Genomic DNA, 6,853 nt, shown 5'->3' on the forward strand with positions numbered 1-6,853 from the left:
GACCACTGAGTCCAACCATTCCCCCAGCACTGCCAAGCCACCTCTAAACCATGTTCCCAAGTGTCACATCCACACATCTAATAAATTCCTTCAGGGATAGGAACTTCACCATTGCCCTGGGCAGCCTGTCCTGGGACCCAACAACCCTTTCAGGGAATGAATTTTCCCTAGTACCCAATCTTGCTTGCATGCATTTTTCACCCACAGCTAGAAAACTCCTCCCAAAACTCTAGGACGGGATGCTGGAAAAGGATTAAAAATTCATTGTAATCCAGAGGGAGAGAGAACATGGCCTGTGAGGAAATGGAGAGTTCTGTGCTCTTCCCACAGCTAGGAAAGTAAAACTAAATCAAGGAGAAAGGACACATTTGGGTTTCTCCCAGTGTCAGCAGGGAGGATGTTACCAGCTGCCATAAAAACCCCATGGTGATCTTTGGGGAAGACTCAGAACCACAAAGCAAAATGGGGAATCAGCCACTGAAGCCAAGGAGTGAAATGCTAAGACACCTTAGCAGCACCACGATGTTGGGGAAGATGAAATAGGAAAACCTTATAAATATGATTGCCTGGCAAAAGATTTGGAAAATACAGACATTGAGATGAGAACTAGATTTGAAATAACAAACCTTGACTACTGAATAACTAGAAAACAATAGTATAGCCAGGTTGAAAGCAATTCCCCCCTTCTGATTAAACAATGCCCTTTACCTACAGATAGGTCCAAAGGTCAAATGGAATGCTCTGTCTCACCCCCAATGTATGGTTCATCCCACACCTGTAACCCTCCCCTGAAGTATCAGATATCTGTAACCCCATTGGCCCAAGTCCTGTTCCAGCCCACCTTGAAGCCCCACGTTGGGCACCAGTCTGTAGAGAGCATGGGACTCCAGGACGGTTTGGATGGATGAGAGATCTCTGAAGTCAGGTCATAGAAGATGTGGTTTATTAAAAGGGGTGAAAGGCCCTGCTTGGAGTTGCCAGGCACAACTCGTGGCAGGCCCAGAGAGAGAGGGAGAGGGAGAGAGAGGGAGCGAGGGTTCCAGGTGAGGGTCCCAGGGGAAGATCAAAGAGAGCATCCGCTCCCTCGGGCACACTTTATCAGGGGGCTTCAAGGTGGGCTGGAACAGGACTTGGGCCAATGGGGTTACAGATATCTGATACTTCAGGGGAGGGTTACAGGTGTGGGATGAACCATACATTGGGGGTGAGACAGAGCATTCCATTTGACCTTTGGACCTATCTGCAGGTAAAGGGCATTGTTTAATCAGAAGGGGGGAATTGCTTTCAACCTGGCTATACTATTGTTTTCTAGTTATTCAGTAGTCAAGGTTTGTTATTTCAAATCTAGTTCTCATCTCAATGTCTGTATTTTCCAAATCTTTTGCCAGGCAATCATATTTATAAGGTTTTCCTATTTCATTTTCCCCAACATCACTCCTCCCCTTCCAACACCCATGGGCAAAATAGAGTGGGAGGAGAAAAAAAAAAAAGAACATTGACACAGCACATCTTAGAAGGCTGCCCAGGGCAGTGGTGGAGTCCCCCATCCCTGGAGGATTTTAAAAGCCATGTGGATGTGGTACTTGGGGACATGGGATAAGTGGTGTGCTTGGCAGTACTGAGGGAACAGTTGGATTCAATGGTCTCTCAGAGGGTTTTTCCAACCTTAAGGATTCTGTGATTCTATGAGTATAAGAGAATAAACCTCCCCCAAACCACAGGTGTCCCCTCTGTGCGCCTCACAGGAATTGTCTATAGGAGCTACACTGGAAGGCATCATTACAGTACATCTGTCTCTTGAAATTATTAACATCAAGCCACGGCTTGAACTTCTGTCCCCCCTCGCACATTGCAGTATCACTGGAACTTAGCCTCAAGAAGGAGAGGACCTTTCTGGGACTTCCTGAGAAGGAGAGGAGCCTAAAGTGAAGGGGAGAGCCCAAGTGCAGCCCCTCATTGCCAGCATGACTATGTGGCAGATTGGTTACATCACACCCACACAAATCCACCAAGGGAGGGGTTTCTGGTGTTTAGAGTTTTAGAAGCAACCACTGGATGGCTGGAGATATACTCTGTGCCTGACACCACTGCCTAGAACCCCATCCCGGGCCTTGAAAAGCAAGACATGGCACCCCAGAAGGAACTGAGTCAGACAACAGGACTCATTTTAAAAACAGCCTTCTAGAGACCTGAACCAGAGACCATGGAATTGAGTGGGTATATCATATTCCCTGTCATACACTAGTCTCTGGGAAAATTGAATGGTACAATGGACTGTTAAAAACCACATTGAAAGCAATGGGTAGTGGGACCTTCAAACACTGGGATCTGTATTTAGAGAAGGCCATGTGGTTGGCTAACAGCTGAGGCTCCGCCAATCAAGCTGGCCCTGGCCAATCAAAACCTCCACGAAGCACAGAAAAGGATAAAGTCTTCACAGTACATATGAGAAATGTGTTAGGGAAGACAGGGCAAACACATCCTTGGGATTGTTTTTGCTCAAGGGCCTGGGTGTACTTGGTGTGTAATGCAGGAGGATGGGGAAACACAATGTGTACCTGGATGGGAATGTGGATTTTCAGAAAATGTTGAATTCTATTATATTGGTTGTTGAATGATACTGTATGTCACAACTGCCATGTTCAGTGAGGATGGATTGCTCCAGATACACCAGCTGGGAGCTCCTGATGCAGCAACCAGCCAACAGCACACCAGCCCTCATGCCCTGGAAGACATCTAGGAGGGAAAGAACCCACAGTCATGGAGTGAATGAACTCAGCAGACATCTGGGAGGGATGGCCATGACTACAGAAAGTATATCTGTGCTTGTGTATATTTATTATATATATGTATGTAGTTGAAAGGTGTAGGATCTGGGCACGAGTAGATGGTACAATATCAGGGGGAGATAATGTCCTTGTTTTTCTCACAGGTATGGAGAATGGGCAAAACTTAGAGCCATGTGCGCATTGCAAGGTTGCTATTCTGTATCACTCAAATCATCACCAGAGTGCAGCTTCGGGGGGAAGAAAAAGGTGAACACACACCAGAAGTGGTGCCATTCTCTTCTTCTTCGGAGAAGTTGCCACAGTTGCCACTGGGGACTCTGCCTTTCTTCCACTGCTGCCTGTCTCTTCTCATGCCTCAGGAGAACACAGCTCCAAGCGGCAAACACAGCCAGGTCCAGCAGAGTGCCTACGCCATGGGCACCAGTGCTGGAAGCAGCCACAGGGAACAGAGCAGCAGCAAATGGAGCTGAGCCGAGTTGAGCCAAATGGAGCTCAGCTGAATACTGCCAGACACAGCCAAGCCCAGGGGACCAGTCAGAGCAGCGCAGCCTGGACAAGATGGCTTGGAGGGTTTGTCTGTCATTGTCTTAGGCCTGGGGAAGGGGAATGCTGATTGCAGAAACAACTACCATCTTCACAGAATCACAAAACATTCTGAGTTGGAAGAAAGTCATAAGGATTATCAAATCTGACTCCCGGCCCTACACAGCACCACCCCCAAGAGTCACACCCTGTGCCTGAGATCATTATCCAAACACTTCTTGAGCCCTGGCAGCCTTGGGGCTGTGACCACTTCCCCGGGAAGCCTGTTCCAGTCACCAACCATGCTCTGGGGGAAAAACCTTTTCCTAATATCAAACCTAATCTTCCCCAGAGACAACTTCAGACCATTCCCTCGGGAGTGTCACTGGTCACCAGAAAGCAGAAATCAGAGAGCTGCCCCTCCTGTTCCCCTCACCAGGAAGCTGTAACTGCAATGAGGTCTCCCCTCAGTCACCTCTCCTCCAGGCTGAACAGACCAAGTGACCTCAGCTGCTCCTCCTACAGCTTCCCCTCAAGGTCCTTCACCATCTTTGTTACCTTCCTTTGGACTCTCTCTAATCATTAATGTCTTCCTTGTATTGTGATGCCCAAAGCTGCACACAATATTCTTGTCTTTGTCTCAGGAAAAACTGCATGTCCCTGCCAGGCTGTGCAAACACCCACCACCTTGTCTTTGTCTTGGCAACTACATGAACTGAGCCAAAAAGGAACTCATCATTCTCTTGGTGGTTTAACACCGTTTTTCATCCATTTATACCAACAGTGCAGCACTTGGTGACAAAGAGATCTGTCTTTAACCTTGCATATATATCTGCATATATTCTTCTTTTAACTGGCTCCCTCCACTGGCTCCCTCCACTCCCTCCCTCCAATCCCAGGGAGCTACGTGACTTTTGCTGTGCATTTACCACACCATGAAAGTCTGAAAATAGTTGAGAAGTGACAGCAAAGCTTTTTTCTTTTACAGTGAAGAAAAGCCAACTGGGAAGCCATTCCCAAACCAGGCTTTACTGCAGCTTTCTGACTCAGTAGTTTTCTTCTCCACGTCTTCCTTCGAAATCTGTGCAATGCCTGGGGAGAGCTGGGCATCTTACAGGGTCCTTCAGTGTCAGTCCTTCAGTTCAGACCTTCCAGGTCATGAAATCATTGGTCTTCCCGGCATACCTCTGATTTGAAATGTCATCTCTCCCATACCTGGGGAGGGTGACCTGACTTTTCAGAGCAGGGATGATGCTGTGTCTGAGATGAGACGGCTCCTCTTCAACCTGACCTGATCAACAGAGCACTCCCCTCCTTCCCCTTCTTGCCGCTGAGACCATTCTCCTTGGTCCATCCCCCCAGGCTAGTTCCTATCTACATTTGGCTGTTACGCTTTTCAAATTACATAGAGTTTCTATTATGAGGGTGTTGAAAGTTAATTTTTTTTCTTTTTTTCTTCTTTCTCTCAGGGAATGTTTCTCCCATTTGTTGCTGAAGAGATTATGAATTACAATACTTAAAAGAAAAAAGATGTAGAAAGGATGGGGAGGAGGGGGGAAGGGGTACAGTTGCTGCAGTCTCTTTGCTGGGGAGTGAGCTCACTGGCAGGGGGGTATTCTCTTGGGGGGGGGAGGGGTGCTAACCAAGACCTGGCTGGGGGCAAAGGGACTGAGCTCAGCGCTCTCTCTCTCTCTCTGTCTCTCTCGGATTGGAGGGCGGACAGTTGTGGTTTTGGACTGCTGCTGTAGAGAGGATTCACTGCTGCTGTGGAGTTTTTTGTCCTTCGCTACCTCTCCTTACTGTGGGTAAGCCTCTGCTCACAAGAGTGGTCTTTGAACGGGGACCTGTAAACATCCAACCTCACTGGGAAGGACCCTTAGCATCTGCTTGGGTGCCTCAGGGGAAACCCAGGACCACCTACCCCCACCCTCTCTCCAGAGGAAGCACCTCCTGGGTGCTTGCAGAAGCCTTGTTGCTGCTGCCATCAACAGGATGTCATGTGGGACACAAGACAGAGAAAAATTTTTAAAAACCCAAAACACACCCCCGCTATGCCTTCTCTCTCCTTGTTTGCCACCCTGGGGTGTGCTTACCTCTGCTGTTCCAACCCACTGCTCAGCTCACCACCCAGAGTGCCACTGAGACCGGCTGTTCCCTGTGAGTTTTGCAAAGAGAGCCACCTGCCCTCCCTACCATCGCCATTGCCATGTGGGGAGGCGGCTGAGCTCACGCCACAGCGCCCCCTGCAGCCACGGGGGAATCGTCGCACCTGCCCTGCCTGGCCGGGAGCCAACAGCGCCCCTGCCAGCTGTGGCCGTAACTACACCGAAGGGGAAAGTGCTTGACGTCAAGAAAAAGCTGTTATTGGGTTACTGGTTTTGTTGTTTGTTTGTCTTGTTATTTTTACTTTAGTAAAGAACTGTTATTCCTTTCTCATATCTTTGCCTGAAAGCCCCTTAATTTCAAAGTTATAATAATTTGGAGAGAAGAGGGTCATCTTTTCCATTCCAGGAAGGTTCCCACCTTCCTTGGCAGACACCTGTCTTTTAAACCAAGAGAGTATACAGAAGCCTGTCAACTTTACTCCACCCACTTCAGACATCTCTGTATGCAATTCCTCCTTGAATAACCCTTACTTTCTGACTCTTACTAACACAAAAAAAAAAAAACCACAAAAAGGAACAAAGCTACCAAGGGTTAAAAAAATGTCTCCTCTCAGTACCTGATAACAGAGACATTATTCACAAGGATAGAAGGTAAATGGAAGACATTTGGGGTCTGGTTTGAATCCATGTAGTTTGTCATGCTTCTGGCAAAGAGGGAAAAGGAAAAGGGGGAAAATTTCCCATGACACAAATATGAAGGGTAACAAAATTGATTTGGGAAGAGCTGCCGTGATCCTGTACTCTACAGCACTTGTGTGCTGGCTTTGATTTACACAGAGCATGCACTACTGAGTTGGAAATTAGGTGTTAACGCTTGAGAAAAGGCATGAAGACAACCATGGGAGCTCTCTGAAAACATCTGCCCACCACCATTAACTGCCCCTGAAATGGAGCAGGGCTATCACCAGCACTGGGAAGCAAACAGAGCCAGAGCAAAAGCATCATTATCTCACACAGTGCCCTGAACCCCCAAATACTACACCAACACTTTTATCATTTTTTCCACCTCAAAACTGATTATTTACTCCTGCCACAAACCCACCCGCAGAAGCTTTTCTCTGGCCCTGGCTGACTTTGACCCTTCACATGTTGCTTCCATTTTGTTCCTGCAGCCTCGTGCCATGACCACTGTGGTTTGTCTTTTCTGCTGTGTGTCATTGAAGAGTTTCTAAAAGGCTGATGTCACCCTTTAATTTTTGTCTTCTCTTTGTTTCACAACCATGCACTCAACACTATTCCTTCAAGGCTGTTACCTGAGGAGTCACAGGTGACCCAGGAAGCTGGGAGCCTTCCTTCCAGGTGGTCACTCAAGTACAGAAGCCTCATGCCATGGGCAGAAGATGGGCTGAGCTTGTCCACCAGGCCCCTGGGGGTGAG

This window comes from Anomalospiza imberbis, chromosome 2 (genome assembly GCF_031753505.1).
Source record: "Anomalospiza imberbis isolate Cuckoo-Finch-1a 21T00152 chromosome 2, ASM3175350v1, whole genome shotgun sequence".
Lineage (NCBI taxonomy): Eukaryota > Metazoa > Chordata > Aves > Passeriformes > Viduidae > Anomalospiza > Anomalospiza imberbis.